The 26,398-nt window shown below is 44.5% G+C and overlaps 1 protein-coding gene across 3 annotated transcripts in view; it reads left to right on the top strand.

The window, feature by feature from the left end:
* The first annotated feature begins 458 nt into the window (after positions 1-458).
* Positions 459-26,398, top strand: part of CGNL1 (cingulin like 1) — a 170,296-nt gene continuing 144,356 nt past the window's right edge. For 2 of the 3 annotated variants that reach the window (XM_043471861.1, XM_043471852.1), the window contains exon 1: positions 459-605. The gene's annotated coding sequence lies outside the window, so the exon portion shown is untranslated. Of the gene's footprint in view, positions 606-21,870; positions 22,001-26,398 lie in introns of all 3 variants that reach the window. The other variant, XM_043471853.1, reaches the window with a different exon arrangement.

Raw genomic sequence — 26,398 nt, 5'->3', positions numbered from 1 at the left:
AAATACTTGTAGATTTGGTTGTGGTAGGAGAAAAGTTATACACTAAAGTTTCTGACTAGGTCGGGGAGAAAAAGGCTGCCTGGAAGGGCAGGGAGAAAAGGGGCCGTGGGCAAGGGACAGAAGGGGAATCGGGGGTGCGAAACAGGCAAGGCTGCCAGGAATTTGGAACGGCCGAAGCTCCAAGGCGAAAAGTTACGGGGGAAGGCGGAGGGGAGGTGGGGGGACATTCCGATCTGGGGAAGGGTGAGGAGAAAGCGTTGCTGGAGAGGAGTGTGAGGCCCGACGGGGTGGGGTGGGGAAGAGGTGCTGGCAGAGGGGCGGGCGCGTCCCGGGCCGAGCCGGGGAGGGGCGGTGTCGGGGTGCGGGGAGACGTGTCCCGAGGGCCGGGGCGGCTCAAGGGGAACCGGGAGGGCGCGCCAGGCGGCTGCAGAGGGCGGGGCGGGCCGGCCGGGAATGGGGCAAGGGGGCGCCGGCCCCTCCTCCCCGGGGGCGGGCAGGCCGGCGGGGCGGGGCCCGGGCTCGCCCGGCCTCTAGGCGGCGCCGCGGACTCTGCACTCGAGCCGGGCTCTGCTGGAGGCGGCGGGAGCGGGACCCGGTAGGCAGCGGTAAGTGAGCCGAGAGCGGGTGCGGGGACCAGGGGCCGAGGTGTCGCCGTGGGCGGCGGGACCCGGAGGGGCTCGGGTCCGCCGTCCGAGCCCCGCGCCGCGCAGTTTGTGCAGCGTCTCCCCTGGGGCTGGAAGGTGCGCCCCAGGCTCCCGCGCGCGCGCGCCTGGCCGGGAGGCGTGCAGCACAGACGGTCGGGTTCCTGGGGGCCCGCGTTGGGGCCCCGGGCGAGGGAGGGGCTCCGGAACCGCCGTGCAGCGAAGGGCGCCTGGCAGCCTTAGCACCCCTTGCCTCGACCCTCGGTCTTGAGTGACAGCTGCGAGTGAGCTAGGGTTCCTCCCGGACTCAAACGAGCACCTCTGTCCCTGTCCGACCCTGTTTTTCCTTTATTTCGGGCCGTGCTGGTCCCAACCATCCCTCGAAAAGAAAGGGCGGGTGGGCGTCTCCCTCTCCTTGGCGTTCCCGGTCCAGGCAAGTCGTCCTGAAAGCCCCCGCCTCGCGTACAGCACACATCCTAGCTTTCCAGGGGACTTTTCCAAGTTGCATCACTGTTTGGCCTCTTCACAGGTGCTTGGCTGTCATGCTGGAGTTAGTTACACAGGATTTTTAAAACTTTGTATATTTACTCGGTTTATACCCCTTCACCCCAAGGCTGCCGTACCTTTCCAACGCTGCTCGCAACGCACTGTTCAAAACACGTTGGGAATTCTTTGGGGTATTGGTTCTCAAAGTTGGCTGCACATATGGAGAGTTTTGAAAAATTGCGGTGCCTTCCTCCCACCTCTAGAGATCCTGAGCTGGGGCGCAGCCTGAACAATGGCGTTTAAAACGCCAGGTGATTCTAATGTGCTTTGGGGGGCGTGCTTTTTGCATTACTACCAGAGGAGGTCTTCTCAGCTGCTCTTGATTCCGCCTTCTGTAAACCGCCCCTCTACCTGAAGAACCTGTGGACTGGTGCTTTCCGACTTATGGTGGCTTTTTCTGGGGTTCCCTTTGCTTCTGCCCCTCTGTTAACAGAAAATACTGCACTTTCTGCCAAGGAGATGGGAGTGTAGGGATTAAAGTCATGAAGTCCTTGCAAGAGTCAGTAGGGTTGTCTTATTCAGGGAAACTAAGTGATAGTTTGACTTGTCCTGTTTGGAAAGGATTTCAGATTAAAAGGAGGAAACATAATTTAAGAATCTGTCAGCTTTTGGAGATCCTCTGGCACAAATAATGATTCTACATACATGTGGGGAAATCTTTTGAGAACACAAGATCGGTATTTTGTAGTTGATATGGTGTTAATATGTGTGTTAGGCTTCATTGTGTAGATTGGGTTTATTCTCAGTATGTGATTAGGCCCAGCAGATGTAAGTAATAACAGTGTATATTTCTTGTTGATAGAATAATATCTGAGTTAGGGAATTGGTGCCTACAGTAGCATGATACATCTGAGGTGAGACCTTCACCTTGTTGAATGATTGTAAAAATGATAGGGAAATAGGACTAAGGAAATACTGAATATATGTATACATTGACTGAATTTGATCATATGTTTTCTTAAAATGTGTTATTGTGACAGTCTCCTGGGATCTTGGTTAATTTACTGTGGTACCTAAGTATGATGTTCGTATGAGATTCCCACCTGTCTGCTACCTGGCCACAAACCAGTGGATTTTATTTTTTTCTTAGGCGCTGGCCCTCTATATTACATTTGTATTTGTAGTGAGTTGACATCCTTTTAAGATAATGCCCTCCAGAGTTGGGGGAAAGTTTGTGTTCATTTCTAGTTTCCTAACGTGAGTCAAAAGAGCATTCATTTTGAAAAATACAAACTGTAGCATTGTTTTTTCTCTTTTTCCCACCTTCTTCCACTGCCATGCTCTGCTCCTATCACTGTTCAGTTGCTGCAAGTGGGGACGCTGTGGCCTCTGGCTTAATTGTCCTGTCTTGAGAATAGAGGTTATGTGGAGTGCATAGTCTCACAGGGTGGCCCCTGACCCGAAACCTCAACCTTTGGGGGAAAAAGACCATATGGAAAGTGTTTTCCTACTGTTGAATTTTTTTTTTTTTTGGACCAGGCCAACAAAATGAAACCCGTTATTGACTGGTTTAACTTACTAACCTTGTGTCCATTTGGAGGTGGGCGGATGTTCATTTGAGGATACTGTTGAACTCTTAGTGTCTGAAAAATTGCACCTGAACAGCAATAAACTGTGACTATAATGGTACATTCTGGGAAAAAAGAAAAAGTATATGTAAATATGGACCTAAACAGATTTATGTAAACATTTCTCTCTTTGGAGTAGCAGCTCTAATATTCTAGAAGTTAGAAGAAAGTTAAGTGAAGAAAGAGTTAGTGAGGGTCTTTATTTAGAGAAAGGATATGTGTTATTTTGGAAGAGTGATTTTTGATTTGTGTTAGGAATAGACTGCCCTATTAGCTTCTTTTTTCTTTTCCCTTCAAGTAGGGACAGTTAATTTGCTTGTACCATGGGGTGGGAGGTCGTTAAAGAATTTAATGGCCTCCTTAACTTCCTCAACGCCCCCCCCCCCATCCCAACCCATTTATCTAAGAGATGCCATTGACGCTTTTTAAAAAACACAACTGATTTTGTGCTTTTTCTTTCTTTTCTTCCCTGATCCTGGCACTAAAGGGCAGTGAAATGGCTGAGAGGTTGGCATCAGAGAAGAAAAACAAAGTTCAAGGGGAATTTAAAATTGGGTAATTTCCCCTGAATGTCCAAGTACTTACTTTATTCTGTCACATGACATTGCTGTTATCAAGAAACAAATTATGCCATGAAAATCCTGAAAGTGGAAAAAAAATAAAAAGGGGATTTGATGGGACCAGCACCAGGATTTCTTGTTTTCACACAGGGGGAGTTTATTGGAGTTTTCAGTCAATCATCCCAGTCCAACTCCCCTTTCCCTTTCTTCTTAGCCACTGTCTTCTGTTCCTAAACCAATATCCCTGGGGCAGAGAGAGCATCATCTTAAATTTCATATCAAATTTTTGTTTCATTGCTTTATTCACTCTTTTAACAAATTTAGTTCTTATAAAGTCCCCCCTCTTGGCATAGTTCTGTAGTGCTTGCTGGGTGCTAGGTAAACAGGATACAGTCCATGACTTATGGAGCTTGAAATCTGGTGGAGATGTAAATCAGGGTTGATAGTGAGCTGGGAACTCTTACCTCATGATGAGTGTGAAGAACCTTGGGGACAGCTGGGTACCGCCTGGCTGACATCACCTGGATAGATAGATACCTTCTCAATTCATTAGCACAGCAGGCACAAGAAAAGTTTTTCTTAGGTTTAAGTTATGTTAAGTTCCTATGTCAAGTTTAACCAATTTCAGATACTTTTCTGATGGACGAGAGGGAAGGGGTACACAGGTCATGCCAAGGGGCAGTGAGGAAAGAGGAGGCATGATTCCGGCGGATGAAATTTGCTTACGGAGTACTTAGTCAAGCAGTGTAGGGATATCATCTGGGGTGGTGAAGCTGGCGGGGAATGTGACTGGATCCAGTTTTGGCGTGTTGGTAACTGGCAGCCGAAGCTTAGTGAGTAGAGGCCACTTCTGTGCACAGAGCTGGGAGGAGGGTACAGCAGCCATTGTGAGACGTTACAGAAACACTCGAAGGAAATTTTTGGCCAACCTAGTACTTTACGAGCAGGTGGTTTGCTTCTTGTCTATGGCTCCGTCCAGCGTGTAGATGTTGGTTCTTTATCATGCTCTTGTTCCTTTGCTCCGATTCCTGGGACGGACAGGAAATGACTTCACAGTGTTCTCTTTGGGAAAGTGATTTCCAAACTGCTGACCCACGGGGCTAATAACCCCAGGGTTGCAAGAGGAGTCACATTTGTTGACTGTCTGCCTTTCACATGTCAGGTAGCCAGCTGGGTCCTTGGGCTCTGTCTCTAAAACCCATATGTTCCCGAGAGGGAGGTGGCAGCAACCTCATTTTACAGATGAGGAAACTGAGGCCCAAAGAGATACTGGGGAGCTAAGATGCTCGGAAGCCATGGTAGAGCGGAGGTTTGAGAGCACCCAGTCTGCCTGAATTCAAAGCTGAGCCTTTCCACTGCTCCTTGTGCCCCTAAAGCAGAACTGACTGAGAAATTATATTTCATGTGCTTTGTTTTTCTAACACCACAGTCTCCTTAGATCTGGATTGATTTACTGTTTTCCTCTACAAGACGATGTGTAATATTAGACTGAAGATCGCTGTGGTCTCGTCATCTCGAGGGAAATTTTATGAAATCCTATTTTTTCTGGCTTTTTAAATGGAGAGGATAGATGAGTCTGTTTAGAAATGCTCTGAATAGATCCCAAATCCTGGGTTAGAGGGACATCATCTGCACATTTCTTCAAGTTCTGCAAACCTCTGAATTTCTGGAGATAATTGGTTGTTGGGTAAGAGATTAAAAACACAATTCAGTGTTGAACATTCTGGAGCAAAGCAAAGCTGTGCACATTCAATTCCTGTTTATGTGGTACTCGCAACAGAAACAAAACTTTGCTGCATTGTAATTACCTCAAGCTTTTAAAATTACAGGTGAGAAGGTTTTAGAGGTGCATGGAGCTGTAATCAGGAGAGGTGAGTTGAAAACAGGGTTACTGTGTGAGTGTCCATTACTGCAGTGGACTTTAGCTTTATATTTCACCCTAAGAAGGATTGGTTCGGTGGAGAGGGTCGTCTTGGAGTTAGTGTTTGGGATTAGAGCACAGAGCATTGGTTGTGAAGGTGGAATATTCCAGCCAGCCTGCCCATAGCCTCTTGTTTATAGGGCAGATTCTATCCCCTGCTGCCCAATCACAGGACTTTCTGCTTGCCTTTGGTAGAGTCCATAATGGCTCAGGCTGTTACTTGGTAGTTTTCTTAAATCTATAAAGCTGCTTTATTATTAATATTTTTTCACTCTTGCTTACCTCTCTTTCCAGAGGACTGAGGCAAAGTGATTCAGATTTTCTAGTTTTGGCTTCAGTCATTCTTTTGAGTTTTATCTCTGATCCCCCCTGGCTTTCTTGCCCCGAATTTTGCTGCCTGTGAAACAGGCACTCTGTTTTCCCTTGCAGATTGGAGTCCATTCAGGGAAGAGGACCCCTGAGACTAAGACTCCTTCCACAGATCCAGCGATGTTTGTATTGTTGGTCCCGTTTTTTTCCCCAGGTGAGGGACCTGGTGAGGTCTGGCGTTTGCAGATTCCAGTTCAGAGTTTGAGCTGCTCTAACGGCTGTCCTGTTTTGATTTTATTTCAGAGGGAAAAGAAATGGTCCAATTTTCAAAGTTATAAAGAGGTTCTAGGATATTCTATGAACTAATCCATATCCTTGAGCTTGTTTTAGCTGTATTACAGATAGCTTTTTGTAAAAAAAAAAAAAAAAGAGAGAGAGAAAATTGCTTCTCCACTATTTTTGCCTATGAGATTTTTATCCTCCTTATTAAAACAGTGACTTACTCAGAATTCCACAGCAGCGACTGAAAAGTTGATTAGCCTCTCTCCTTGCCCTAGTCAAATATCAAAAACCTGGAAAGTTTACTGAGAGTGGTGATTACAGTAAAAGCTTTCGGAGTTGGAGAGGAACTGATAGAGAAAGAATGGAAGGAAGGAGATAAGAGAGAGTAGTTTGCAAAGGGCTGGCTGGAGTTTACCAAATTTAAGATTTTTTCCGACTTGTGATCTTCAGGTTTGGGGTTTGAGCACCTTTGTCCCATTTGTAGTCAGAGCAGCTCAGCCCTCAGCCCTAACTTGTCTGCATTGCCCTGAGCCACCCATAGGTGTTTTTTTTTTTATTTGGTGGGGGTGGTGGTGGTGGAAGGAAGTGTAAGGTTAGAGGGAGAGAGGAAGTAGTGAAGAGGGTTAGGGAAGAGGTTACCTAGTTCATCAGGTCTGGTCTGCTCAGGGTACCACCACCTCTTGCTAAGGGTCTGGATAACTGCAGTGAGCCCAGTGTCCTGGATGTGAGGCAGCTGCTGCTGCTGCTAAGTCGCTTCAGTCGTGTCCGACTCTGTGCGACCCCATAGACGGCAGCCCACCAGGCTCCCCCGTCCCTGGGATTCTCCAGGCAAGAATACTGGAGTGGGTTGCCATTTCCTCCTCCTTCCTCCAGGGGATCTTCCCAACACAGGGATCAAATCTGAGTTTCTTCCTTCTGCCTTGCAGGTGGGTTCTTTACCACTGTGCCATCTGGGAAGCCCCGACTTCTCAGGAGGACTGTCCAAATCAGTGATTTACATAATAATAGCAAATGCTTCTGGAGCGTCTGCCTCCAGCCCTGTCTGAGAGTGTTCAACCTAACAACTCTGTGGGATGGATGCCATCATAAACCCACTTTACAGGTGAGGGAAGAGAGGCCATGATAAACTAGGTCACTTGTCAGATTTGTGCACCTGCCAAGTGGTTGGATCAGGGGTTCAAATTCTCCTGACCCTGGGCTGTGCTTCTCTGGTTACTGCACGGCCTTTTCATTCATCCCCTCAATTCACCGCTCATTCATTTCTCCACAGACTGTTGACTGCTTGCAAGTCTAATTGCTTTATCTCAGCAGTTAGAACACGGTTAGTGCCCTTTGCCAACATGTTGGAGGAAGCACCCTCCTGCCCCCCAAAAAACCCTGTAAACAAACCTGCAAAGAGGAGGGATCTCTTGACTGACCTTGCATCCCTGTGTCTTGCAGGAAGTAGATGCTTGATAAAGTTTTGTAGGAGGAAGGATGTATGTCACTCAGCCCATTGAAACGTGACATCTTGTATTTCATGTCTCTCTACCAGTATCAGTGTTTTCTAAACAGAAAAATAGATGAGTGCTAAGAACAGTGAGAATGTGGGGGGTTCTTTCACCAAAATAATTGGGGAATTCTTGATAAAAGCATATTTTAAAAGTATTTCAGACTCTCATGATCAGAGATATGCTGTTTGTGTTCATGCTTAAAGCATTTATTATTCAAAGGGCATGCCTACTCCCATGCAGATTTCTTTGTGAGTCAAGGAGGCCCTCAACCTTCCAGGCATTGCTGAGACTGTTCTTGCCAGCAGAGTGTATTTTCTTTGGAGTTGAGAATCAAACCCTGGGAGTGTTCAAGCCCATGTCCATCTTCCTAGGGCAAAGCATAGTTTTAATATTTTCAATACACAAGCTGGTAGAAGATAGATCTGCCTCTGGTCTTCTCATTCTGTCTCCCTACTGTAGGGTGAAGGTGTAGGGGGTGTCTCACCTGCTTGACTTGGAAGTCACATTGTCCCTCACAAGGAGTGTGGTGTTCTGGGCAGGTTCCTCATCCATTTCAGGGCTGTTACCTCATCTCTAAGATGGTCATATAACTCTTATATTGTAGAGCTGTGAGGGCCATATCTCTCTGACATAGTACAGTGGCTCTCAAATGCATTTGGCAGTATCTAGAGACATCCTGGTTGCCAATGACCTGGGGGTAGTGGTGGCTACTGGCCTCTAGGAGGTAGAGGCCAGGGATGCTGCTAAATTCCTTACAATGCATGGGATGGCCCACCAGTGAATACTTGTGTGTTAGTTGTTGGTTGTGCCTGACTCTATGCAACCCCATGGACTGTAGCCCATCAGGCTCCTCTGTCCATGGAATTCTCCAAGCAAGAATACTGGAGTGTGTTGCTATTTCCTTCTCCAGCGGATCTTCCCAACCCCGGTCTCGAACCCCGGTCTTCTGCATTGCAGGTGGATTCTTTACCATCTGAGCCACCAGGGAAGCCCCATAAAGACTTATCCAGCCCCAAAAGTCAGTGGTGGGAGGCTGAGAGCCCTGGCAGGGTAGCATGTCTAAACCCCCATGGTAGCTTTTAACATCTCTTATCAAAGAGAGCTGTTGACCAGAGGCAAAGAGTCATGCTTTCTTAAGAGGGGTGGAGGGAATGGAATTCAACTTTTTGTGAATGCTTCTGGGTTACCCCACAGGTGTCCCAGAAATGTAGGAAGAGCTGCTTTTCTCTCCATTAAACTGCTCCTTAGCTTCATTTGTAATTGCGTGCATCTATTTACATATAAATATACATATAGATTTACATATACATAACTTATATGCTTAAAAAAAAAAATCCCTGAAAGTCTCAGAGTTTAAACCTGGCTCCTCAGGAAGACAACAGCGTGGGGTACGGAGTAAAAGCTGCACCCCCTGTGTGGCCTGAGGTCAACTGCAGACCCTGGGCAGCTTGCCTTTCTCCCCAGGAAAGGACAGGTAATTGCATCGCCCTCCTGTTTTACCACGCTGTTCCAAGGACTAAGAGAATAAATCAGAATACATGAAGATAACTCTGTCCAAATGAAGTAGTTCTACAGACATGTGATTTTGAATGTGGTTTTTCCAGAGAACTTGGTGCATAAGTGGTCACTTAGGAAATGCCACTGAAAAGGGATTAGGGCTCAACAGCCAAGGGATGTCTGTGTTGTGGGCAGAGTGGGAACCAGGCCCAGAAAGCATTCGGGTGGCAGAGTGTACGATTCTGACTCTGGGTTTGGGTGTAAGCTCCCCGCTGTGCTCCCTCTGGGTTCCTGCTTTGGCTTTTCCCCTGTTTGCCTGCTGACCCTGGGGCAAGCTCCTGGACCGCCTTGTGGTTGGGTTTCCTCACCTGTAGCGTCAGGCTAATGATAACACCACCTACCTGAAGACAGGTGTGGGGGAAGTGATGTAGTCTTAAGAAGTGCTTAGTGTTCTTGGGAGTTTCAGCTCAAAAAATGAGTTATTAGTAAAATAATATTATGTATTACTTTGCTTGTGTATTTGCACTCAGGTGAGGAAGCTTGTGTATTTGCACTCCTGGGTTATTATTTTGCTTTTATTATTTATTACTTTGCTTGTGTATTTGCACTCCTGGGTTAGGAGCTGAAAGGATTTTTCTGAAATTCCTGTTATTTTCTATTTTGTTATGGTAAAACTCATACAGTGTATAATTGACCATTTTAGCCAGTTTAAAGTGTTCAGGTCAGTGACATTAAGTACATTCAGAGCATTGTGCAACCACCACCATTAATTCCAGGGCTTTTTCATCACCCGAGAGGGAAACCCTGTACCCATTAAGCTGTCATTTCACGTTTCTCTCTCCCAGGCTCCACCAGTCTACTTTTTGTCTCCTTGAAACTGCCTACCTGGCTATCTTAAATAGGATCATACAACATGTGGCCTTTTTGCCCTGGCTTCTTTCGCTCAGCATCATGTTTTCTGGGTCCATCTATGCACTGTAATGAGCCTCAATTCTTCATTCCTTTTATTTGGTGTCTTTGTAGAGTAACCCAAGCCTCAGTTTCATCAGACCTGTTCTATCACATCATGTCCTGTTTTCAAGTTTTAGAATATCTTTCTTCATTAATTTGGGTCCTTTTTGGCTAGCCTTAATTTTCCTACTTTTTCTGTCCAGTGATTCTAATGACCCTTGAAATGAATCTTGGAATTAACACTGTCATGCTGGGTTCTCCACGCTGCTGGGGACTAGATATTATTTTTTATTTCTGCTGAAGAATTAGCAGCCAGGGCACACACCAGCCCCGAGTGGTGCTTCATTTCCCCGGGACAGCATGGCAGATTTAAAAAAACAAGTGTCTGGAAAACACCCACCAGGCCTTTTTCTTCCTCCCAGTAAAAAGCTTTCCACATGAGAAGTGGCCCTCAATTAAGTCGTTTAATAAAAACCTCCCTCTGTTTTAAAGCTTTCTGGGGAAGTGTTTACATTTAATGCCACTGCAGGCTTCTAAATGAGGAGCTGTGGAGTGAGGGATCCTTAACCTGTGACTTTAATAATATCCTTCGCTTTAGATTTCCAGGTGGCGGCCCTGGGCCAGATTTGTAGCGTGTCATTGACCCAGACAATCTGGATTCTCTCCTCCCCCACCCCTTCAGCCACCCAAGATGGAAGATTTCAGAGAAGCCCGAAGCCCCATAGAGATGTAAAACTAGCTCCTGGAGAGAGACTAGAGTGAAAGGAGATGGTGTGTCAACGCCCGCCCCCCACCAAACCCCCACCTTTCCTGTACTTCTGAGTTTAGTAACAGGGTGGGGGCTTCAGTAAGAAGAGGTTGAAGCATTTAGGAGAGCAGCTCAGGGCTCTGAGATGCCGGGCCCTTCAGGCAAGGCCTCTAGCCAGGCCTCAGAGCATTCTTGGGTTATGGCCGTGTCCCTTCACTACTGAGGAGACTGTTCTTTTTGCTTTGTTTCTGGAGTGGTGAGCAGGCCCTGCCTAGAGGAAGCAGGATGTTGGCAGCTTTAGGGGGGGCTTACAAGCTCCTTTTGTGGGAAACAAATTTATCCCAGAGGAGTGTCCAGGGAAAAGCTGTGTCCTGAAATAAAGGACATCTCTAGGATGGCCTTCCCACTCGGCTTCTTTCCTGGGGAGCCTCATCGAGCTGGCCGAGGACAGGCTGGTAGGGAAGCCCAGAGTCCCTGGCACATGTTGGGATTTGCAGAGGCTGCAGGGCCTGGAATCTGGCCCTGGACTGCCCAGGTCCACTTCTGCCTCTGGGGTTCTATGTTGTATGAGTGAATCTGTATAGAGTGCTTGGAACAGGTCTGCCTAGAGAGGGATATGCGTGTATGGTCTTATTACTCTGACACTTTCCTTTTGTGACTCTCACTTAGACTTGGGGAATGCTCCTTATTGTCAGAGCTAATTCACCTCCATGCCCAGCAGGCTTGTGCAATCCATGGGAGAGGGTGAGATCACAGGACCCTTCAAAAAAGCATGACGTGTGGATGGGGAAATCATGCTTGATGAACCTATTACGTTCTTTGAGGGAGAAAATAAATGTGGGAAGAAGGGCAAACCAGTGGATGTAATTTATTTAGATTTCCCAAAGACCTTTGAAGACTTCATGCCAAAAGTTATTAAATATGAGTCTCCCACACCTCTGTGTGTGGTGGTGAATGTGAGGAGGAGTGCAGTCGAAACCCACCTTCTCTGTCCTCCTTGATGAAAGGAGAGGCAAGATGGTGAAATCACCACATTTGCTGGTGGGGTGGAATTCTTCTGTCTGTCTATTATCTTTTAAAGTCTTTATTGAATTTGTTGCAGTACTGCTTCTATTGTTTTTTATGTTTTTGGCTGCGAGGCTTGTGGGATCTTATCTCCCTGACCAGAGATCAATCCTGCACCCCTGGAATGGAAGGTGAAGTCTTAACCACTGGATTGCCAGGAAATCCCTAGAATTCTTTTAAAAGTAAAATTGAAAGAAGGCATTGGAGTTAAGCTATAGGAATTAACCTATAGTTAAACTATAGGAATATTTTTTTATTTTTATTAAAAAATTTTTTTTAGGTACTACATGGAGCTGTCAACCATAATTTTAAATAATTCTTTTGTGGTCATTGGTGCACCTGGGCAGCCAGGGGTTGGGGCTAGGAATTGTGTGTGTTGCTTCCTAGCACAGGTAACAATCATCTGCCTGGAGTATCATAGGTGCTCAGTAAACATATGTTGAGTGAGTAAATTAAGATTAATAGAACAAAGGAGTTCATTAAAAATAATTCAAGTTCTTTACAAAGAAGTTTCTAGTTTCTGTCTTTAAGAATACATTTGTAGAAGGAAGTAGATTTCACCATTAATAAGTATGAGAATCAGATCCTTAAATGCATAGATACTGAATTTCATCCCTTCTGTGATTTAACCCAGGGCAGTGAATGAATGAATGAAATGAACAGAAGCTTTGCCAGCATGGACTGCTCTCCTCCAGTAGAATTTAGGAAGCTTGGGGATTTGCTAGACTAAAAAGATACTTGTAGGAATGATTACTTTCATATTTTTCATTATGCTCAGCTTCCTGTGGGGCTACTGTGGTGCCTTACGTGTAGGAGTTCTCTGTACATGTATGAATGACAAATGAATTAAAATCTCCTTAAAATAAGCACAAATATTTTATTATTGCTTGATTACTTGGTGCCAGGCAAACTTACCATTACATTTGCTCTTAAGATGTTTGTATTAGGTTTTATTATATGATGTTGCTGCATAACAGACAATCCCTGATCTCAGTGCCTTACAACCACAGGGATTTATTTTTCTACTTAGTTGATCATTTGGCTTTGAGTCTGTTCCACATGTGCTTATTCTGGGACCTAGGGCATGCTCACCTTATGGCAAATGGCAGTAGCCTAAGAGGGCAGGTGGAAATGCATGATGCCTCTTGAGGCTTTGGCTCATAACCATTAGTCAACAGAAATCACATGGCCAAGCCAACATAAGTGCAGTGGGGAAGTAGACTCAGGCCATTCTCATGGGAAGTACTGCAAAGTCACATGGCACAGAAGGGGGACATATGACCCCATTATGTAGAGGAGTGGAGTGCAGAAAACAGTGATTGAGTCCATCACAATGACCAGGAGTGAATGCGAGGATGAGAAAAGCATGGGCCAAGCTGACCTTTTGGAAGTTTGCTCAGAATCATGCATGTTTGCCCAGGTGCCAGTCTGAGCCTTAGTAATCATTGTAAGTGACCCTGGCACTACTGACTTGGCTGAACGTCACCTCACATTCACTGACTGTGATGCTGCTCCTGGGAGCTCAGCTTATCTGCGGGAGGAGTGGAAGTGGTTGGTTGGGTTTTCTTCTGGTTATTAGTCCTGAGCTGACAGGCTGCCCACAGTGATGGCAGGAGTGACAGGGAGAGCAGAGAGGGCTGGAGACAGGCGATCCGCCTGCCCTTGGCCTGGCCCCCTGCCAGCATAGATCTGTGGGGATCAGCCTCACTCCTGCCTCTAATAGTCTGTGACAGTCTATTACCTTCACACACCCTGTCCCCATCTTATCCTAATAAGGACCCTGGGCCTTAGTTTCAGGAGCCCTCCTTTTACATTCAAAGAATGTGGAATGGGAGGTTGGGTGACATCTCTTCAGCCAGCCAGCTCATAAGTAGCAGATCTGAACTAGGTCATCCAGGTTCCAGTCTCAGGCTGTCCTTCCACACCCTGGTGACTGTCCCAGCCTAGCAGAGTCACGCCTGGCTCTAAGGCATTGGAGAACTTACGGCCCAGGGTGGCAGTGTCTACTCTTCTGAATGAGCAGGTGAGCCTGTGTCTCACTGCTGTGTCGCCGGTGAAGCAGGATGAAATACTGGCTGTCTTCGGGTCACCTTTTTGCAATGTGTCCTTATTTGGGGAAAGAGCTACTAGACTCTCCAAGGAAGAAAGCACTCTGGCCATTAAGAGAAAATATCCTGAGAACACATGGGGACTGAACCCTGGTGAAACCAAGGCTGTGAGGGAATAGATGCTTTCGTATGTGCCCTGGGTGGGATTGTAAGTCCAGAGGGTGGCTTTTTAGAGAACAGGTGGGTAGTGGGAATACTTTCACTTGCAAGTAAACAAAACTCAGTTAAAAATGGTTTAAATAGTAAGGCTCTTTATTATCTCATGTAAACAAGAAGTCCAAAGTTAGCACAGTTTTGGGGTTCATTAATGAAAGGCTCAGCCAAGTTTCCTCTTTGCCAACCTCAGTGTTTGACATTTGACCTCCAGCTTGGCTCCTTGTGTTCCCAACCACCATATCCTCGTACACAGGTGATGTGTGGTGTCCAGAGGCAGGAAGAGGAAACCAGAGAAAACCTTTGCTGGGAACCCCACCCCCAGAACTTCTCCCGTGCCCCACTGGCAAAACTGGGCCAGATGCCCACATCTCATCTGATGACTGGCATGGAGAGAGGGGGCTCCCATTGCTTGCTTAGACCAGTCTTAGGGTCCAGCTTTCTCAGAGCATGTGGGCACTGGGAGGAAAGGGGGCAGAAATGGAGCTTGGCTGGCCAGAAGGAAAGCGGCAGCTGCTGTGAGTAGGTAGCCCCTGGTGTTGGCCACAGCTTTTGTTTTCTTCCTCTCTGTTTCCCTTCCTTCCTCCTTCCAGCCTTCTCTCCTTCCTTGCTTCCCTCTCTTTCCCTCCCTCCTTCCCTTTCTTTCTCTCTTTTTTTCTAATATTATCTTTCAAAACTAAAAATGACTATACACATTCCTGCTACAGTTAGTAGTTTATCTTACGAATATACCTGCGAAAGTGTGCCGGCAAACATGCAAAGATATTCACTGCAGCATTGTAATAGAGTAACAGTAGAAATAACCTAAATGTCTTTCAGAGGGACTGGGTAAATGCCATGTAAGCACATTATGGAATTGAGCAAATGTGTGAGTACTGATACAGGAAAATTCATAAAATAGACTTTTTTTTTCTTAAAAAAAAAAAAAGGTGCAGATTAGTTTAAGATCCCATTAAAAAAAAAGTCTCAATTCTTGGTTTGCGAATGTAAATCTCTGGAAAAAATCCTAAGAAACGTGCTTATTTTTGGGCTGTCGGATTGGTGGCATGGTTGGAAAGGAAATTTTCTTTTTCATTTCATGCCCTCCTTGACTGTTTGTATTTTATAAAAAAGCAGTATGAGTTAACCTTTGTAATAATAAAATGATAGTTTTCTCTAAGTATTCACAGGGGCTTAAGGAGAGTAAAACAAGGGCCCTAAATATGGTTGTGAGGGGATGGAAGTGCCATTCGTCTCTGTTCAGTGTGAAGGGAGGTTGTAGAAAGTAGAGAGAGTGAAATAAGGTCATTTTTTAATCTCCCTTGGCACCTGGCATAGTGTCTTACATATAGTAGAGTCAAATACATATTTGAAGTACAACTGTTTCGATCAAGACCCAAAGCAACTTTATGAAATGCCAAAACCTAACCAGGCAGCTCACATCAGCAAGAAAGTAGACCCTGCTGAAATTTTTATTTTGCAAATAAAATATGGCTGCCATTACCTGATTTTCCCTTGAGCTCCCAGAATCTAATTCATTGCTAGGAATCAACCTGAGTATGCAACTTTCTCCTCCTTATCTGTCTCATACTGAAGGGTGATGTGCCAAGTTCTGGATAATAAAGCTGAACAAGGTTTTTCAACTAAAGGTAGAGCAAAGATAGGCATCACTGTCACTGTCCTGAGTTAGCTGTGTTTGTAGATGTGGCTTCAATGGAGAGCTATCTGGGTGTCCTAAAGTCTGTGAAGTACAGAACGAAAGTTATTTTTTAAGCAAAAGAAAGTTTTTTGAATTAGAAAACTGCTATCTTAGTGGGAGGGAGGCCCAAGAAGGAAGGGATATATGTATACTTAAGGCTGATTCGGGTTGTTATACAGCAGATACTAACGCAACATTGTAAAGCAATTATCCTCCAATTAAAAATAAATTAAAAAATAGAAAAAAAATTGCTGTCTTACTTACGTCACTCTGATAATAGAGCAAAACCACAGATAGTGAGATAGAGATTTCGGACCTGACTGGCTAGTATTGGTAGAAAGGTGTAAATGTGCCTACTGGGAAGCGAAAGAATTATATGTAGTAATCTTTTCAAGCACCGTTCTCTTCCACTTAGAAAAGCAGAATACTGTGGGTACTGAAAAGCTTTTTATTGGGAGAGGTGGGGGGAGGGGAAGTCGGGTGCTACCCATATGTTGGCCTGGATAGTCTTCATAATTCCCTCGCTTGAGGGTTCTCTGTCTCTGTGTTTGATTCTTGCAAATCAAAGAATAAATGTTGTAACTGACATTTCCACTGAGTAGCTTTTAACTTTTATACCCTTGGGTTTTAGCATTTAGTCCTGTCATGGCCACCGGATGCCCACTCGGTTCAGACAATGATGATATCATTGAGCTGTGTTAAGATCATTTCCTTTGGAACAAAATGAAAAACTTTCTGTGCTCACAATTGGAGGAAAATGTAAGGTTTTAGTAGGTCTCCTCTGCTACAGGTTGAAAAAGAGTCCATGTTTGAATATCATCCACTCGGCTGTTCAAGTGTGCTATGGAAAGGTTCCAGTTTTTGAAATGTGAAAGGCAAACATGCCTTTTCAGTGTGTGTTCTTTTAATGGGCCCTTGGAAATATTCGGAAGAAGAGTAACATTTCACACCTTTGTTGGGATTATTTATTTTGGGATCAGAAGAACTTGGGATCATTGGCACATTCTGTTCTAGAGGGACTGAAATTACTTGTGAGAAGAGGGAGGGGTTTGGAAGGCTTGGGTGTTTGTGTGTGCATGTGTGCACCTACAAATCACAAATTTGCATATTTACTTGACATGAAATTAGTACACAGCTTCCTCTGGATATTAGACAATCTATCCTATATCTGCATAGTCTGTGATTAAGGTTCACAATTTTAGATGAATTCTGTCTCTTCATCTGAAGATTCAGAAGTGATGGTAGGAACACTTTCATAGCACTCGGTAGTGCCTGGCACTTTTATGCACTTAATATCTATTAACTGATTTACTCCTTTTAATAACCTGATTATTATCCCATTTTCCAGTTGAGGAAAATGAAGCACAGAGAGATTAAGTAACTTGCCTGAGGTGGTAGAGCTAGAAAGTGGTGGGGCTCAGTCAGGATCCAGGTGCGCTCACTTTCCGTAGTTGAAAGCAAAATAGAAGTTAATGGAAGCAAAAATTCATGATATGTTGCTGCTGCTGCTGCGTCGCTTCAGTCTTGTCTGACTTTGTGTGACCCCATAGACGGCAGCCCACCAGGCTCCCCCATCCTGGGATTCTCCAGGCAAGAACACTGGAGTGGGTTGCCATTTCCTTCTCCAATGCATGAAAGTGAAAAGAAAAGTGAAAGTGAAGTGGCTCAGTCGTGTCTGACTCTTAGCGACCCCATGGTCGCTACCAGGCTCCTCTGTCCATGGGATTTTCCAGGCAAGAGTACTGGAGTGGGGTGCCATTGCCTTCTCTGCATGATATGTGGAGTCATTCCTAATCTTGGTTGATCTTCTAAATTGGAGACTATTCTCCGTTTAGTGTTTCATTTCACTAAAACTGTCTTGTATAATCTGAGTCTCTTGCTTCATGACCAACATTTTAAATTACTTTTATACAGCAGGCCTGTACTTTAAAAATTATTTTAGTTGTAAATCTGAAATATATTAAAGGGCAGTAAATTTAGCCAGTCAACATAGAAAATCTTTTAACAGAGAGTGACTTGTCTCCTGTCTTTCCTTAGGAAAGAAAGATGAGCTCTTTCAGTCCCCAGATGACTCCTCAATTTAAAATGAGTTATTCCACTGGAATAAAAGCCTTTCTCCTCCTGCAGAAAGCAGCTACTACTTTCCGAAGCTAAAGCCATTTTTCTCTCCAATAGTCTGCGATTAATCCTGATGTGTACCTCCTGCCAGTCCCTTTCCTTTGAAACCTCAGCAGCAGCATAACTAGTGATTCCTCCTCCTCCTCAGGAACAGTGCTTGTGGTTGGTGTCTGGCACAAACCATTTCTGAAAGCCTAGCTCACAGCCTGCCCTTCTGGCCTGGAGTAGTAGATAAGAACAGGTACCGGGAGAGCAATGCCCGCTGGTGCATAGTAAGACCCAGGGGATGTCTGTCCAGCTTCTGTTGTTACGTATTGAGCTCTCGCCTTCTGCTGGTGACTGTGTTACACACTAAATGCATCGCCTTGTTTAATTCTCATCCCGTTTACAGTTTAGAAACGGAAACTTAGAGGAGTTAAGACATTTGCTCAAGGCCACAGAGCTAGTGAGCTTCCTTAGTGGTCAGTGGTAAAGAATCTGCCTGCCAATGCAGAAGAAGTTTGATCCCTGAATTGGAAAGATCCCCTGGAGAAGGAAATGGTAACCCACTCCGGTATTCTTGCTTGGGAAATCCCATGGACAGCCGATGGGGTTGCAGAAGAGTTGGACATGACTGAGTGACTGAACAACACCCAGCTAGTAAGCAGTTAGAGCTATGGTGCAAACCCAGTTTATTCTTCTTTTTTTAAAGTAGGAAGCACAAATATAAAAAATGTTTACTGTCTTCCAGAATTTTTCTCTTGCTTCCTCCCAGTCATTGTTTTTCCACAAAGATCAACGGTATCCAGTTTCTATCACCATAGGTAAATTTGACTGTTCTTGAACTTCATAAAAATGGGATCTTATTCATATAATATGTACTCGTTTAGTGTCTGGCTTTTTTCATTCAACACTATATCTGGAATTTATCGATGGATGTGCATATAGCAATAATCTGTTCTTTCTCATTGTTAAATACATGGCTAAATTTTCATTGTGTATTTCATTGTCTCACTATTCCTTGTTAATTGATATATCTGCTGTTGATGGGCTTTTGAGTTGGTTGTAGTTCTTGGCTGTTATCAATAGTGTCACTTTCTCGTATGTGTAAGTAGGTTCTTTAGGTGTATACCTAAGAGTGGAGTTGCTGGGTCTTCCTGCATGTGGAGCTGTTGATCCCAGAGTGGTTGCACCAGCTGACACTCCCACCTGGCAGTGAGTGTTTCATCGGCTCTAGTGTCAGCACTGGGTGTTGTGTGTCATCTTCACTGCGATCATTCTGGGGGTGTGTAGTGGGACTGTGTTGTAACAGACAGTTTTGGCTCAGCAGATGCTTATTGTAAAACATTTGGAAAATACAGAAATGTTTAAGATAAAATTTAAAAACTGTTTTCAGTTCTCCCGTTAAGATACACAATTACTAATTTGAGGTGTATTTCCTTTTTATTTTCCACTACATACATGTATGTGTGCTAAACACACAATTGGAGTTGTTTTGGTGCAAGCAAGGTTCTGTTAAAGGGGGTATTTTGGGTGCCTGTGTAATGGAATAGGAAAGCAGTGAATGGAAGGCCCAGGAATAGTCTTTGTGGTATTGTAAGCATGCGTCATATTGCCATTTTTCTATTATGTTTGGAGGAAGGAGGAAAGGGGAAAGGAAGCCAGCATTTGTTGTGCACCTGCCATGCCCAGCCTCTGTGGTGATGGGAAGTGCCGCGCACTTCCAGAGCGGACTTGAGTCTCGTGAGAGATGTGTAACCCACCTGGCATCCATATAATGTACATGCAGCATGTTTGAAATCAAGTATTATTTCACACCTAGTAACTGAGCCTGTGAAATACTGGACTTGTGTTGTAGTGTAAATAGAAGTTAATTAAACTGGCAAATTGTTTGCACAGTTTTTTTTTTTTGCACAGTTTTGAAAGCTCACAAACCTCTATTGTTTCAGCTCACTTGAATACTAGCACACAGAAAACGACACTGAATGGAGAATACTTATTTGGTGCATAGGGTCCTTATTTGTAACAGTTGTCCTGTTTCCTTCAAATGCATTGAATCTAGCAGTTTGTTGCTGTTCAACATGGAATCTAATCAGAATCCTAAGTATAGTTCTGTATTTGAATAATTGGCATTATTGGCTGAAATGTTGGTTTGTTAGTTTTTTGAAAAGTAGAACCTCTTTCTTTGAACTGTGCTTAATCTCTTAAAGACCCAGGGTTGATTTTTGTTGCCAGTAAAAATCCTTTGGGTGACAAATAGGAAAAAAAAAAAAAAAAGGTACACAGTCAATCAGTAGAGATCTCTTGTCTTTCTTGTAAAAGCAGAGGGTATGGAATCTTTCTGTTGTGGATTGCAGGCCTAAGGTAAAGTTCTCAAGTTCAATTTGGATGTTTGTGGGAATTACTTTCAATATTAATGGATATTTAATCCAATGGTTTTAAAAAATAAAAACCAGAATTCATAAATTTGTTCATTAAATACAACCTAAACATATTGAGTTGGCCAAAACGTTTGTTCGGGTTTTCTGTAAGATATGGAAAAAAAGGAATGGACTTTTGGGCCAGGCCAATAGATTACTTGTAGAACATTTTGGGCAATTAGATATTTTACATTAGTTCATTTTCCTGAATTTCAAAATTTATTTTTTCAAGTGGTATGACTAAATGTTTAGCTTTTTGCTTAAAATTTCAATAGGGACACATTTCCCTGAACTACTAAAACCTAGACATGAAATACAGTTTACCATTTCATTCTTATTAATCTTATTTGTCGTGTGGCGATATGTTCAGAGACTCTTAGCGCATAGAACTTGTTTCTACGCTAGATAGTTGTGGAAGTTGCTGGGCTTTTCATTCTGATGACTGGTCTTTGTGATTCTTCTGCCATCTTCTGTAACTGATGTGCTTGTTTGATTCTGTAGCAGCTCACCCTTTTGTGTTATTGGTTCTACTTGACTTTGGGTAGGGATTTTAACTTTCAACTGTGTGTGGTTGTGTGTAAAAAGTGGAGGAAGGAGGAAGTTCGTGTTGAATTGTGTTCTGTGTTGGGTGCTGGATTGCCTGGTGCCTTAAACGGAAACCATGGGCTTCCCAACACTACGGTTTTGCATGTTCAAAGGACATTTCAGCTTCCATTTATTTTTATTTTTTTCTTATTATTGTAATTACTTGTTTGTAATCAAAACTGAAGCACTACAGAAATATATGACTTAAATGGAAAGCACCCTATTTTATCACCTTTAATTATAACTGCTTTTAAGGATTTGGTAAATTTTTTTTTAGATGTTAATGTAACTTCATACAGACAAGTTATTTTTTAGAAATGAGGCTATTCTCGTAATATATCTCTCTATACATTGTTCTGATACCTTTAAAAACAATGTATCTTGATTTATACTTTCCAAGGCTATGTATATAAATCATTAAAAAAAAAATAGTTTTCTGACATTCCATGACATGGATAATTTAGCCAAGCTCCTAATTTTTTTTAAGCATAGTTTTTTTTTTTTTTAATTGAACCGTGGTTGACTTACAATATTGTATGAGTTTCAGGTGTAGAGCAGAGTGATTCTTTCATACGTATGCATTCTGTTTTAGATTCTTTGCCATTACAGGTTGTTGGTAGCCAAGCTCCTATGAATGGACATTTACGTTTTTAGAAATACTTGGTACATATGAAGTTATATACTTAGAAGTAAGTTAGTGTACTTGTCTGTTCAGGGTTAATTACTAGGAGTAGAATTGCTGGATGAGGTGGTGTGTACACTTAAAACTTGGAATTGTCTGCCACAAGTGTACCAGTGTGTATTTTTGTTTCCCCACTCTTATCAAAGGCAGTTTCTGCGTATCTCCTTGTATTTTTCAAAGCACAGCCAAGTGTCAGGTTTTTTTTTGAGTTTTAGCTTCTAGACAAAAGAGATGACTTTATTTCTTGGATGTAAGAGGCAAGAAAGAGGAGAAATGGATGCCTTTCTGTCAGGAAGGGAGGCAAACAAGACCAGGAGAGAGAGGAGGAAGGATGGATGGATGGAAGAGAGGGCAGCAGAGAAGATGCTGGTCTCCACCCCATCAGATCCCCTCTGGTCCTCTGGTCCCTGCCTTGCCATGCCTAACCTAGCCTGAGCGTCTTCCTTTAACCTTTGTCCCCCTTCCAGACTTTTGGTTATCTACTTATCCTGAGACAGATAACCTCTGGAGATCTGGAGCCCTCCCTACTTCCTTGAGGACATTAATCCTGGATCTTTTATTTTTAGCAACAGAAGCTAACCCTGATAGATCTAAGCAGAGACCATCTATTCAGCACCACGAGGATGCAGTAAGACTCACATGACTGGGGAGTGGGGACCAGGCTGTGGAGATGGGCTGGGACCCAGGGAGACCCAGGTAGGTAGGACCGTAGCCTGATCCCGCCAGTAGCCACACTGCTGTCAGGACAGAGGCCCACCCCCACGATGGTTGGGTGGGGGCAGAGATGAGAGTTTGGATGTTTCATTCCTACCAATTGATGGTGGAACCTGCCTCATATGGATTCGCCCACAAGTGGTCGGGAAATCCCCAAAACAGGAAGCGACTGCATTCACATGCTGACTGAAGTGTGGCTCATTGCCAGCCTCTGTTCTTTATCTCTGGCTCGTGCCTTTTGCCTCCTTCCCAGGGTCTTTGAGATGTCAGAGAAGGGGGCTGTAAATGTGGATGTATAGATGCAGATTCATGCACATGTTGTGCGTACATACTCATTTTAAACCCTTCCTCGAGTTCCCCAGTGTAGGTGGTATTGTAGCACCAAGAAGCTTGCGTCTCTGAGAGTGCTGGGTTTGTCTGCAGGGGTGGGGATTCAGCCGACCGTTGTACCATGTTTGCTGGTGGGTAGATAACTACCATTTAAGTGGATGGATCTAACCTGGAATCTAAGACCTCTGGAGGATGGTTGAATGGTCATTAGGGACCCTGGATGAGTCACATGATTGTTGTAAATTGTCTCCTCATGTTTGAAATGAAGGTTTGGATGAAATCACTGTTTTTGAACCAGACTACCCATCGGAGGAATTACCTCAATTGCTTGTGTGTGTGTGTACAGAATTTTAGGCCTTAACTCTAAACCATCTATCACAATCTCTAAAAGTGGGGAATCTTAGGGATTTGTTTTTAAAAAGCTCTCTAGTGAGTCTGATGGAGCCACTGTTCTAGAATGCCTAAGAAACTTGCCTTTGAGCTGTAATGTTTCATGAAGTATGTTCAATTCAAAGGTGGATAGTTCTGGGAAGTTGGTTTTGTTACTTGTTCATAACACCTCCAACTTAATAAAGTTTTTAGTTTCCCTGAAGTATAATATCACTTGAGCCTTCAACCCTCAATACCTTTTCTTTTTTTTTTTTTCCCTACTACCAACTGTTAAACCTAGTAGACCTCCAAATTGGCTTATCTTCAAATTCTCTTTTTATGTGTTATGTGGCAAAGGCTGCTAATTTTACATCCAGTATCCTATCCTGCTTTCTCAGTAATCAAAAGCCTGACTTTTTGAGTACAGTAATGTGCCAAGCTAAAAGACTTTATTTCCCTGCCTCTCTTTCACCTGGCTATTGGCCAGCGACTTAAGCTTTAGTGAGTGAAAGGTGAAGTGTGATGTGTGGCTTATAAGACGGTTCCAGGGACTGACTTGTGTAGACAGTACGCCCCTTTGGCTTTTTCTCTGTCCTACCTACTGCTTGGAACATGGACACAGTGGCTGAAATCCAGCAGCCGTCTGGGATCATGAGGTAACTGTAATGTGGGAAGCCCTGCTGTAGGTTAGTGGGGCACCAAAAAAGGAGGATCCTGGATCCTTGATGCCCTTAGAGCCATGGTACTGGCCCTGAACTGCTTACTTCTTATTGTTTAAGCCGAAGTTTGTTAGCTGAACCTAACCTGATTCCTCTGCTCTGTGGAGGCTTCACAGCATGCCCTCTCCACCATTTTGAAGGTGACTTGCACATAGTAGGTGCTCTGTGTTTGACAAGTTGAATGCCCAGTGGCATTGAAGTGGGGAATTTAAAGGCTCCAGCTCCTTCACCCTCTGCCCTTCCTGCCTTAGGTTAAATTACTCATAGGAGCCTTTTTTTTTTCTGTCCCGTCCCTCAGGAAAGTATTTCCCAGTCCTCAGTGTTTAGGGCTACAGGCCCAAGTATTTTGACAAGGAAGTGGGTCTTTGAGATTCCAACTGCATGCCTGCATTAGTTTAAATGAAAATCTAAGGGTTGGGCACTTTCCTGGATCTACTCAAGAGATTGGAGGTGGTAATTCCAATGATGTCAGAAAAGGCCACCATGGAATCCTGTGCTATCATTTGGAGGCAGTTCTTTCCACTGTGCCTGCCAGGAACTTGATGTCAGAAGAGTCTTCTGAAAGTGACTCTTAAGGAGCCTTGACTGCCAGCTTTGGACAAGGAGGTCTGCCTTCTCAGTGGCAGCCTCAGAGGTGGTCTTGGCCAGACCAACCTGCCCCTGACTCATGCTGAGCTCTGTCGGCCAGGCCAACACACCCCTGTTTGGGGCCCAGTACAACGTGCTGGTTTCCTGGAAGCCTGTAGGCCAAGACTCTGCTGCTAAGAAAACAATATTATTTTTGCAGTATGGCCTAAAGGGAGCATGTTTATAACTCTCCTTCAAAAGTGAGGTTCCTTTCAAAGAAATACCAGGTTAAAAAAAACAACCAAGAAACAAACCAAACCAAAAAAAGCCAAACCCAAGAGGTGAATTAACACTTCACTGATGCCAAGGGGTTTATTTCAAACCAGATTTCACTGATGGTGGGGCTTTGGGGGCCCACCCTGTCGTGCGCCCACGGAGAGCAGGGGCAGAGGCGAACTGACACCCTGCTGTGGGAAAGTGAATTCCATGGCAAACCCTAGTGGCTCGAAAGTGTTTGCTTCTCCTGGAAATGATTATAGAAATACGCAATCCTTGAAAGGCAGCATCTGGCTGGCTGGAGGCAAGCTGGCAAATACTCAGTCTAAATAGATGGGGGTGACGTTGTGCAGAAGCAACGGCCTGAGAGGATGGCCAGGGAGTGGTGGGGCCTCTGTCCAGGAAGCCACCGTGCCTGATCCTGGTCCCCAGGTTGACTTTATTCCCAGAGCTACAGGGCGGAGGGCCCCTGCCTTTCTTGGAGGCAGATGCCTACACAGCCCAGAGCCCTGGTACCCGCCCCTGCCCCTTCTGAGGCCCCCATGGAGGCAAGCGGTCTCCCGCGGCACTGGTGGGGCCCAGAGCCCAGATGTGTTTGCTGCCCAAGGAGTGCTCTGGACCCATCTCTGCGGTCAGCCTTGACTTCTCATCGGTTTCCATCGTGATGAGAGGTGTTGACTTAGACTGTCAGAAACACCTCTTCCCCTTGTGCTTTCTCAAGGCAGCCTGGGTACTTGTTCTGTGCCTGGGATCTGTGCCTGGGACCTCCGAACTCTGCCGTGCTTCCAGGAAAGTGGCTTACGTCTGCACTCCCTTCTCCCAGACGAGTTTGGAGGGCCCAGCTTTGGACCTCTTGGAACTCCAGGAAAAATCCTTTCTTTTCTCTCTCTTCATTTTTGCATCTACCAGAGCAGCATCTTTTTGGATTTATGAATGTTGGAGATTTTTTTTTCTTTTTTAATTGCACATCAGATATTTTCAAGTAAGAATGCAGTTCTAATTAATTTAATGAACCTGCCATGCGTTTTCTGAACCCAAGTTTCCATGAGAGTGATGGTAATGGCATTTTGAAAGAACTTATTGAAAAATATGAGTCCTTATAACAAGTTTTTGCAGAGGGTGCATTTTCACATAAAAATACTTTCAGCAGCAGTTTTGTTTTATACTCTGCAGCCTCCTTCTGTGGTTTTGCAGAGCCCTGAGGCAACAGTTTTAAAGGCCTGGGCTTGACTTCTCTATGGGCTTTTCAGCTTTTGGCCACCTTAGGAAGGCTTAGAGAAGGCCAGATTTCTCCCAAGTCAAGAGAGTGTGGAATAAATCTCTAGAGGAATTTGGGGTGGGATGGGTGAGGGGTATCCTGCTTTTGAATAGTTATTTGCATTCCATGGATAATGTCTTGTTAATCACTTGTAATGGGGCCTCAAGAATCAAGTTCATTTGGAATTGAGGTAGTCTTCAGTCCTTGTAGCTGGAAGACCCTTTAAGTTCTACCTCCTCTGCTTGCTTGCTGTGCAGTCTTGCCGAAAAATCACTTGGCTTTTCTGAGCCTGTTTCCATATCTGTAAAATTTTACTGCCTGCCTTACTGGCTTTTATGTGAATCAGTAAAGTCACATTGTGTTGATGCTTTAAAGTGTAAAATGCAGTGCAAGTATTAGTTACCAAAAGATGGCTCTTTCACTACATCCATCCTATCGTTTCCATTGTCAGTGGTGACATCAACATCATTGCTCCCATGATCTCTGGGCTGGGCCACTTTCTCTCCTTCCTGGGCAGTGTGTACTGCTCTTGACTGTGCTGCTCCAGATTTGGGAGCTGTGACCTTTGCTTTTCCTGCCCTCAGGTAAGGTTTTCCTCTTCCAGAGATTCCTCTTCTGACTCTGCCTAGGTAGGTTTTCTGTAGCATTCTTGTTTTTGTAGCATTCTTGGGTTTGTAACTTGCATTCTTTAGCTCTTTCCTGTCTTTCAAGGGTGTACAGTGGGCAGGGAGGAGAGGGAGCTGACTCTGGTCTCCTGGGCATGGGTTGGGGATCCCTGAGAAGGTGGTTTGCTAATCTGACTTCTTTTGGCTCCTTCTGTGTTCCCTTCCCCCAGCCCAGACTTAGTGTCTTTTCCCAGGG

Source organism: Cervus canadensis, chromosome 6 (genome assembly GCF_019320065.1).
Source record: "Cervus canadensis isolate Bull #8, Minnesota chromosome 6, ASM1932006v1, whole genome shotgun sequence".
In the NCBI taxonomy this organism is placed as follows: domain Eukaryota; kingdom Metazoa; phylum Chordata; class Mammalia; order Artiodactyla; family Cervidae; genus Cervus; species Cervus canadensis.
This window is presented reverse-complemented; position numbering and strand designations above follow the sequence as displayed.